Here is a 7,168-nt window from a genome sequence, read left to right on the forward strand (position 1 = left end):
CGGAGCTTCAGAGACAAACCTTGGCCCCGGGGTCCGTGCAGAGTTTGGCCCCGCCGCCCCCACCTGCCGTGCAGCGAGGAGCCAGCGCGTCACTCCCAGCGGAAACGCCGCACCGCCCGGGCGTCTGGCGAGGTGCGCGCCTCCCGGCCCCCGCTCCGACGCTTCGCGGCTTCGGGCCCGCCGCCTTCCTCGCTCGGCAGAACAGGGGCGGGGACAGGGTAGCACCTACCGGAATCCGCGACTCCAGCCGCCGAGGAGCTTTCGAAGCCAAGCCAGCCCAGACGGCACCCTGGAGCCTCCCGCGCTGAGGGTCCGCGCAGAGCCGAGGGTGGGAGGCGCCGACGCCGACTTGACAGCGCGTCCCAGGTTAGCTTGCGACGCGGTCTCTGCAGGCTACACTTGGAGAAACTTTGGATCGCCGTGTTGGCTGCCGGGAGGAGGGCATCGAGGGAGCTACCCGAGGGCCGCGGCCTCCGTGAGCCCCGGCCGGTACGCCCAGGCCCTGGGAGCCAGCAGCTCCCGCGCAACCTGACATTGCGATGCCCTGAGCGAGGACCGAGACCCGGAGCCGACGGAAGGCTGCTGGAGGGCAGGAGCCTGTCCAGACTCCACTCAAGCCCACTCTCACGCCTCCCGCAAACCCTGCCTGTTTTCAGCTCGGGCTTTGCAGCGGCTCGGTTTTGAACCCCGGCAAAATACAGGTTTCGCCTCCTTCTCGGCCTTGCAGCGCCGGAGGGTGGATAGGGGCAGCCAGCGGCTGCAGGATGTCGGGGAGCATCCGGGCAGGGGCTCGCGGGCGCGTGTTGGCGCCGCAGCGGGAACGGCGCGTGCGAGGCCGCAGGAGCGCGCGGGTCTGGGGGTCCGACTGGCGCGCGTCTCCGCAGGTGCCTCGGGCGGCCGGGAGGCGGGAGGTACTGGCTGGGAGCAGGAGGCGGGCTGGGGGCTGCGGAGCCGTTTACAGCCACTGGCTTGACAAATGGGAGCCACACGGGGGCGGGCAGTCCAGTCCCGGCGCATCTCGGGCACTCACAGCCTTGGCACCTGGACCCCGCACCCCTTTACGGGAGGTCCGGGATCCAGAGGTCCGCCTGCCCCAGGATGGGGGCAATGGCTGCTCCCCTCCCGCGCGCCATTTCCCAAGGGAGGGCCGTGTCCTCCGGACTGGCGCTGCGGGGACCGCTCCGCAGCCGCTCTGGGCAGGAGCCCCTTCACGTGGATGGCGATCACCTCAGCTCGCCAGCTACCTGTCTTGTCTCAGAGACGAGGCGACACAACGCACACTCCGCCCCCACCGGTGCCCCGGCGCTGTCGCCCCAGTCACCTTCCTTTGCCCTTCTCTGACAGCACCAAAGGCTTGCTCGCTCTCGCTCTCAGGAAAAACTGAGGGAACAAGCTTGGTTCCCGGAGCCAGCGGGGACTGTGGAGACACAGCTAGAATCCTCAACAGCTTGGAAATCCTATCACCTTGGTTCCCTGAAACTTGCAGGTATAGGTTTGTGTGTCTGTGTGTGTTTGTCTCTGGGAGTGGTGTCTACGGAGACAAGTGGGAGTGTAGCTGCCCCGGGGACCCAGCCCCGAGGCCTAGGGGACATACAAGTAACTAGAAGACACCAGTCCTTTTTGGCTTTGTGTGGGAAACAAAGCAAACCTTACCAGCTACTCCTTCCCTTGGGCAGTTTCCAAATATTTCCTACAAGCCGGTGCCAGAGAAGAACACTTTTCCTGGCAAGTCATTACATTTCCTGGGACAGTCTTAGATGCATCTTTTGTTCTGGCTCTGCCCCTTTCCTTGCATGGCAAGAGGACACACGTTTTGCTTGTGGCAGGCAGACTTGGTTCAGTCTAAGGGCCACTAGCTCCCACATCCCGGCCTTGGGCTGCCCACTACACTTCTGGATTTTTCAGACCTGTCTGGGAAGGGCAGAACAGCAGACCTACAGCGCCTGGCCCATTCAAACTCAGGGCTGTACTCTTCTCTAGACCCCTGGGCTCCTTCATCCGTCTCTAGGCTATGGCAGTCATCTTTGCCCTTTGCCTCCTCCAGGAGACAGATGATGGAGACAGCCTGGTAGGAGCCTGAGGGGGGCGGGCGGGCTGACAAGTAGGAAGTGGGACTGGATGAGGAAGAGTTTGTCACATATTTTCTCCAAGTGTACATAGGAAGCACCCCCTATTGAATATGTGGGAGTGGAGCCAGAAATCTTATTTTTAATAAGCTCTCCATGTGATTATGCCCATGGAAAGTGGAAACCCCATTGGTGTAGGTACTTTGGCCTCCCACTGTCAGACCCCTTAGCCCAGGATATACATTTAGTGATGCATGTGTAGAAACTGGTTTTTTTTTTTTAATTCCTAAATCACAAATGATCTTTTTAAAATTCTTATGATCATCTTCTGTAGATATTATCTCAATTTTAGGATGAGGAAACTGAATCTCAGAGGATCAGCTTCCCAAGGGTTGATAACTTGGGAAGAGACAGAGCCCCAGTCTCTAATACATAGACTGCTGCCCCTTGTGAGCATGCTCTGATCCCCTTGCGGGCAGCACAAAGACATGACAACCTGGAGCAAGGGTGAAGGGCTGAAAATCCAACTTGAAGCCCTTGTTAATTTCCAGCCCCCTTGCCCTTTATGGGCGGGAACACCAATCCTATTTGGAGGTAGAGTAAGAGTCTCAAAGGAAAAGAACAGCTCTCTCTGAATGCAAGGAAAATGGGGGTGGCTTGCAGGAAAAGAGCCATAAGGAAGGCCAAGCCTATCATCTGCAAGATGGCTTTTTAAATACCTCAGCCCATGTGGTACTGGCCATGGTTGGTACCACCCAAATCAGGTACTCAAAACAACTCTACTCTATGGGAAGCTGGTATCCAAGAAGCAAGGAAATAAGAAAGCAAGAGAAAGGACACAGGAAGATCTAATTAAGTCCTGGTAAGCAGGGGAGTAAGAGGAGTGACTGGGAGGTGTCCCACCCTGCCTCCCTTGGCTTCCTCATCTGTATGGAACAGGGTGATAGGGTGCTAGGCCAGGTGAATGCTATGGCCCTTTCAACCCCAGCGCCCTTACAGGCCAAGCTTCGGCCTGCACACGCAGGATGGCGGTGCCTGGGATCCACTCCAGACACTTTTACAGACTCCTAATCACTGAAATATAATTAACTGAACAAACACTGTAGGGCTGTCTTAAGAAGGAATTAAAAACCTAGACTCCAAATGGGAGAGACGCGTGGAACAAATTATTGGTATTTATGTAACTCTGAATAGCTTTGATTTCCTTCAGGAGGAGCTGACAGCTGGCTGACAAAAAATTCATCCAGGGAGAGAAAAGACATAAGTGAAGTCTGAAATTTTGAATAACGTTTTCAGGTAACTTTCTATTTCCATTTGGAGTGGGTGTCTGAGGGGCGAATGCAGTTATTTGAATTGCTTCATTTATCAACAGGTATTTTTAATAGGGCTCATAATTCTAAGACCCAGTGCTTTTTTACTTCTTTTTCCTGGCTTCTAGTCTCCTGCTAGCAGGGCTGAGTGAGATCTGGGGATTCCACTGTTCAGCCCATAGACTCTCACCTTATCCCCTATTTTCAGCTTTTCTGATGGATCTGTTCAGAGAAGAAATCTTGCCTAGAACAGTGGTTCTCTACTTTGGGTGGGAAAAAGTTCCCCAGGGGTCTAGATATTCTGTCCACAGACTTTGAACCACCCTCATTTTCCGCCCTGTGCCTCATTGCCACTTTCTGTGGCACTTGGGGCCTCTCGCCCCTAAACTTCATGGGTCCTGTGGGCAATGTGGGGGCCACCTCCTAGTGGCTCTATGTGGCAGCCTCTGGGATGCTGAGGCAGTTTAGTACACCACCATCCCCATTCTCTTTCCAAAGCTTGTTTGAAATTAAATGCTCCTCTCACGATATATCTGTCCTCCAAGTTTTCTTTGTTCTTCAGAATACGCATCTGCTTAAATTTTTTAAATAACTAAGTTGTAATTTCAGCGGGGTCTTGGGAGTAGAGAGAGGCACTAAAAGAGTATAGTAAGTATGCCATGATGAATCCTAAGAGATGTTAAAGACATTCTAATTTTAAAATAAAAAGCGATCTGACCAGCTGTTTGTTGATTAAGCTTAAATATGCTGAAATTATTCTATTTGGAAACTATAAGGAAAGTACATTTAAGGCTCTTTTTTTCCATATTCACTTAATAGATTCCATTTATGTTTACAAAACATTATTCATAGATCTTTAAAAAACTACATTTTAAATATTTTATCTGTTATTTAAGTAACCTGTGAATTAAAGACATGATAAAAATAAAAGAAGTCTAAATTCTGAGATAAAATTTGTAAAAAGAAGAATACAGTGAGTATTAAGGCACGATAGGAAAGTCTTTTTCTAGATATCTGATTTCATCACCTTGCTCCACCCCCTACGGGGGATGAACGGTAGATCCTTAGACCGTTGTCATCCCACAGATGAGGAACCCAAGACAGAGGCTGAGAGATTGAACTGTGGCATACAGCTAGCACATGGGGGAATCGGGATGGAAATCTGGGTTTGTCTGACTCCTCAACTTTCTCCAGTTGAACTGTTATCTATTTGGAAGGTGTAACTGCATTTGTGGATTATTTATATGCTACATTATAACAAAGGGTCTGACTGAATGTTAATACAGTATCAGCGCTCAATGAGGATGTTTCACAGGAGGAGACAGGAAGCAAGAACATTTCTGAAGTAGGATAATCATAGGCTTGAGAAGGATCTTCATCACAGGTAGGGCTTAGTTCTATGAAGAGTAGATAAATTGAACTTTAATATCAGCATTTTTGATGTGCAGGTGAATGAGCCATGATAAAAGAACTAAGAGAGAGTAAAATCATAAAGACAAAGGGATTATTCCAGTAAGGTACTGATTATGAGACACTAGGAAACCAAACGTGTATGGACAATAAAGTATCTGACAGCTTTTTTTCTCTGTGAAACTTAATGTTAAACAATTTTAGAATTATTCCACTTAAATGTGAACAGTTTAAAAAGTGAGCAACCCAAGGGGCTTTAGAAGTCTTTAAAATGAACAAAGAGTAAGCCCTTGTTGTTGCTGTTTTTTTTTTCTAGACAGTTCTCCAGTGCTCAGGAGAGTACTGGAGAGGGAGTATGCCTACATCCACAAGACAGATTCACTAGGTGCCACTAGCTAGTGGTGCCACTGCCCAGCTTCTTCAGAGAGCCCTGGAGCCCATGGCACCCTCCCTTCCCACAGGACCACAGTGGGGCAGTGGCCTCAAGCAGCCCAGCCGGAAGTACATGGCCAGCTCCCCTTCTTTTCTCAGAACCTTCTGATACCAACCTTGGTGAGAGAAATGATGACAGAAAGTGGTGAGGCTTAGTGTTGTGGAGAAAGCCTTTAACATGAGGATGGGTGAAAAGATTTTAAAGTCTTTCCAAAGGATTCTTGTAAGAGTGTTTATTTAAAAACAAAACAAAACAAAACAAGGTTGGTCCCAAAAGTAGAAACTGTATGAGAGTATAGTATTGAAATCTGGTGTCTGGCAACTTGTTTTCATTTGAATATGTTCCTCAAATGTCACTTTTGGTCAAAGGTGTTTTTACATGACTAATACTGTATCTCTTCTAGAATTGCAGCTTCTAAATGGTTTCTATATTTGATATTATATTGCAGCTAATTTCTCTACATCTCTGCTTTATTAAACCCATTTGTATGTGAAAAATGCTGAAGGATTTCTTTTGTGAACCCTTTTCAAATGCTTTGCCTTCAGAATAGACCTCAGTTGGGACCCAAGCTGTCAACCAATCCTAAATTCCTAAGGTCCCAAATTGCAGGTATGCCGGGCTTTGGAATAGCTTTTATAGAATGTTGCATAGGCAGACAAAAATTGCAGCATTCACTTTCATTATATTTATGTATGTATATATTGAATGTTGTTCTTTGCTTATTAACATCATGAGTGATACTAAAGCAGAATGAATAAGTATATTCTTTTGAATACTGCCTTTCAGGAGCTCACAAGTTGAAACTCCTAGGCGTAAGAAAGTCTAGGCATAAATACTATTGATAATACCACGTTGTAAGAAGTTATGATCTAAGATGGCTCTTCTAAATTTTAATTATGAGGGGCGCCTGGGTGGCTCAGTTAAGCGTCTGACTCTTCATTTTGGCTCAGGTCATGATCTCACAGTTCATGAGATTGAGTCCTGTATCAGGCTCTGTGCTGACAGTGCAGAGCCTGCTTGGGATTCTCTCTCTCCCTCTCTTTGCCCCTCCCCTGCTCACTTGCTCTGTCTCTTTCAAAATAAATAAATAAATTTTTTAAAAAATAATTTTTAATATTTATTTTTGAGAGACAGAGAACAAGTAGGGGAGGGGCAGAGAGAGAGAGAGAGAGATACAGAATCCGAAGCAGGCTCCAGGCTCTGAGCTCTCAGCACAAAGCCTGACGCAGGGCTCAAACCCATTAACCATGAGATCATGACCTGAGCCGAAGTCAGGCGCTTAGCCAACTGAGCCACCCAGGCATCCCTAAAAAAATAAATTTTAATTATGGAACATATCTTATGTAAGTGCTATTATGCTCTTGTCTGTATAGATGATCTATTTTACCAAAAAAAAACAAACAAAACCAACAGATTAGTACTATCATACAGAAGAGTATGTGAAATATGTTCTTTTAAAGAATAATAAAATAAATAACAAACCACCCAGATTAGAAACAGAACATTAACCAAACCTTAAAATGAAAGCAATGTGTGTCCCTTCCTAATTGCATTGCTCTCCCTCCCCCCACCAAAAAGTAACTTTCCCTTGACTCCTGTGTTAATCATTACTTTTTTTTTTTTAAGTTTCCCACTTGTATATGATCCTTAAGTAAATTGTTAAACTAGGTAGCAAGCACAAAATTAGTTGAACAAAGAAAGGCATATAGCACTGATATATGACTAAAGCTCTCAGGAGAAGGTAAGTTTAACAATCTCTGGATCAGAGTTTGGCCCAGCGTTTATAAGAGCCCCTTCTGAGCAAGAGCAGGAGTCCTGGGAAACAAGGGGCTCACCATTATAGGGCTTCTGGCAGGGCTTCAGTATAGTCCAGGTTCTGGATATCCAAGGGGAATGAATGTTTAGTCCTTCTCCTCCTAGGCTCACCATGACTTATCCCCAGGTCTCGA

At 47.7% G+C, this 7,168-nt stretch overlaps 1 protein-coding gene across 3 annotated transcripts in view; it reads left to right on the forward strand.

Moving 5' to 3' along the window:
• The first annotated feature begins 265 nt into the window (after positions 1-265).
• ANKRD34B (ankyrin repeat domain 34B) overlaps positions 266-7,168 on the forward strand; it is a 15,845-nt gene continuing 8,942 nt past the window's right edge. Inside the window, exons 1-4 of one of the 3 annotated variants that reach the window (XM_058728391.1) lie at positions 266-366; positions 1,345-1,486; positions 3,277-3,362; positions 5,103-5,338. The gene's annotated coding sequence lies outside the window, so the exon portion shown is untranslated. Of the gene's footprint in view, positions 367-977; positions 1,487-3,276; positions 3,363-5,102; positions 5,339-7,168 lie in introns of those variants that run through there. The other 2 variants (XM_058728399.1, XM_058728409.1) reach the window with 2 other exon arrangements.

The sequence above is a fragment of the Neofelis nebulosa genome, chromosome 1, assembly GCF_028018385.1.
Source record: "Neofelis nebulosa isolate mNeoNeb1 chromosome 1, mNeoNeb1.pri, whole genome shotgun sequence".
In the NCBI taxonomy this organism is placed as follows: Eukaryota; Metazoa; Chordata; class Mammalia; order Carnivora; family Felidae; genus Neofelis; species Neofelis nebulosa.